Below are 3,425 nucleotides of genomic sequence, written 5' to 3' on the forward strand. Positions count from 1 at the left end.
TAATCCGATTTTATATTAACGTCCGTCCGTTTCAATCGAAATAAACTGCTTTGATATTGTAATATGTTCTCTGATCCTTCCCTCTTTTATTAAGTAGCGAGAGTATTATGAGCAGGCCGTACTGTATTAATAATGTCCAAAAGTGTGAACACTTGACCGCCTGTCCGGCCGTATGCACAATAGCTCAAAGCGCTTTTACAATTAAAAATTTGGTACACAGATACGCCACAGCTTAAGGATTTTGAGCTTGGGAAAACTCGCCACCTACCTGGCTAAAAAAAGTTAATAGGATCTGTACAGTCATTTTATTGACGAAGCTGTAACAAGCATACTTTCTAGCGTAACACAACGAAGTTGAGGTAAAGCTTATGTGCTCGTGTTTCCGTCTGTCCGTACGTCCGTTCCATCGAGATCTCGGCCCCTAGGCCACCTAGAGACTTCGGATTTTCGCAAATTGATAGCTGTTATGGTCTATATTTGCCCATTTCGATCAGTTTCATTTAACTCCATATTTTGCGCAGACTGCGCAATACCAACTTTCTTAATTATGGAGATATTTCTTTGAAATTTTAACCACAGAGGCTTGTAGTAAAGGTAAACATTTCGCACATAGTAAAAATTATGTGGGCATGCGCTGCGCAATGCCAACTTTCTTATTTATGGAGATATTGCTTTGAAATTTTAACCACAGACGCTTCTAGTAAAGGCAAACATTTCACACATAGTAAAAATTATGTGTGGGCATGCGCAGTGACCGCACAGACTGCTCATAGTCAACTTTCTTATGTATGGTAATATTTCTTTGAAACTTTATTTTACTTATTTAACTCCTCTCTTTCTCTGGACGTGGACGTGCTTCAATATGCAGATTCGACATTTTGTGTGCTTTCGATGACATCGTTTCAATACTTTGTGTTACGCGGCAATACCCACGAGTGGGTTTTGAAACATTTTTAGAAGATTTCACACGTAATTCCTTTCAGGGTTCCCGTTCTAGTATTGGATTTCAAATACTAGTTTTATTTACGAGTTCCAGTTTTAATTATCATTGGTACCTATCCATTTCACTTTGACCTATCCGGCGTATAATAACTTGGAGAATGCAATTTATCCGAGATAACCTACAGCAAACAGCGTTTGGAGACAAATTGGGTCATGAGTGAATTTTGTAAATAGTGAGCAATTCCTCTTCAAGGAATTATACCAAAGTTAATGTTCTTTGAATTTTGAAAGTCATTAATGACTACTCAGGTTCACTAAGCTATTGATCGCATTGATTTTGGTGGCGTATACATGTGAGGGAAATGGATCGGAATATTTTGGGTCCTCATCCGACCATTATTTTAATGACCGAGTCGGCTCCTCTAAGTTTTAGAGGGAATTTCTGGTAGCGTCGGGACAGAGCTTGCTTCCTATTCAGGATCTTTCTTAATTCAAGGATTATTTTATGGGATACTTGTACTTTCATTATCGGCGCCATTTGGTTATAATTTTACATTTCGGGATTTTTTTTATAAAGTCGTAACCCTGATCGTAACTAAAATAGGGATGTCAAGTTTAATTTCAACAAATTGACTGGTTGGTGAATTTTTGGGAATATTTTAAATTGGATTCTTTTGTTGCGGAAAATTGCGGAACTATTGTCAGACACGATACTTCAGAAACATTTCAAGTGGATCGAATGAAGTAAAGCAAATAAATACAATCTGGAATTGCAGTCTCGCGGATCATAAAACAAATTATTTTGAGGGCAATGTAGTGGAAATTGTTATACGGGAATCGTATACAAAGGTATTCAAATCTCGTCCGTGATTTCACTGTCAAGCAGTGAATTTGGATACATGCGAAATGGGTTAAGAAGGTCAGAATTGATATTCAACTAATCGCATAAGGTCGTCATGGAGAAATTAATAACGTAGAGACATCTCAAATCTATAAAAAGGACTAAAAGAATATTTATACCTCAAACTCGGGACGAGAAAAGTTTTCATTTCCGCGTCTCTCTACTCAAGAGATTTGGATTCCAGGAGAAGAAATGGGAAAGTTTTAATTGCCAACAGCTCTTGACGTTCTGGAATTTGAAATCATGAACGGCGCTGATATGAATCTTTCAGTATAAGAACGCATTTACCGAATAGTTTCCCCGGTCAAGTATTCAACTCATTTTATTTCACCTTGGCTATAAAATACAAGCGGAGGAGACTTCGCCAAATGTATAGCGTACCAATTTGAATAAGAGCCAAATGAGAGAAGTAAATTTTATACTGACTCAGCGGCACGTTATTGAAGTGCAACGCGAAGCTGGCGATTTTACAAAATTTACGTACGTGTATCAGCGTTTTCCCCCCGCCGTTTCCTAATATTAAATCACAATATGAGGCCCTTCGAGTGGACTGGATAAAAAGGGACGTTGATCAAAGGTAGTCTTATGGGTGATATTGGATTTTTTTACGTTTTAGCATTAACTCAAAATTAACTTTTAGAACTACAGATCAACGACTACACAGGCAAAATGAAAAGAGCACCTTGAGAAAAATTACATGCGTATGAACCTTCACCTATATTGGAAAAGAAACATTCTAAGGAACTCAACCGTAAAGCACCAGGAACTTGTATTGCTATGTGCTAATTGCATGCGGTCATTAGACCACCCACAAAACACCCGTCCGCTTATACAAATCAAAATTGAAACTAAGAATTTTTATAATTTATTTTCGTACACTTTAGGCATCTGCTATAAGAAATATCCTAATAATGACTTGATATTTATATTTTGAGAGATTCGTTAGCCTCGATCAACTTCCGAACGGATTAACTATGCAAATTTTTATCAACACCTGACACGAGAAGAGAAATCTGACATGAAAACTCTATCCGAGTCGCACAAAGGATTCGAATAAACAATTGATTGACAATGACAAAAATTTATTCCTAAATGCATCAAATAAAAAAATAAAACAAAATTCCTTACAGAAAGAAATGCTTACAAAGTTTGTTTGGACAAATTACCCCGCACGCAGCCGTTCGACAAATCAAATGAGAAACACTTAAAATTACTTACAGTTTTTTCTCTTTTAATAATGCTAATAATCTGATCGACTTACTAACAGTATAGCGTCAAGAACCGTACACGCTTCCCAACCTTCGTCAACCAGCAAGCATCGTTTTTACGACCACTTCCACAACAAAATGATCTCTTTCCTCGAAATCTTTCAAAAACACCGCCAATCATAATAATTAGACTTGATAACCCCAGCTCCAAAGGAACACCCTCCCACTCACTGTGAACTACCTCGCACCTCTACATCTCCGTTATCTCTTCTAACAGCGATAAAGACACGTGCGCTAATTAAATCTCACCCAATAACAAAACTCTTATCGTAAACGACCAGATGTGCCTACATTAAAGCAGCTAAATTGAAAAA

This window comes from Photinus pyralis, unplaced genomic scaffold, assembly GCF_008802855.1.
Source record: "Photinus pyralis isolate 1611_PpyrPB1 unplaced genomic scaffold, Ppyr1.3 Ppyr1.4_LG7, whole genome shotgun sequence".
Taxonomy (NCBI): domain Eukaryota; kingdom Metazoa; phylum Arthropoda; class Insecta; order Coleoptera; family Lampyridae; genus Photinus; species Photinus pyralis.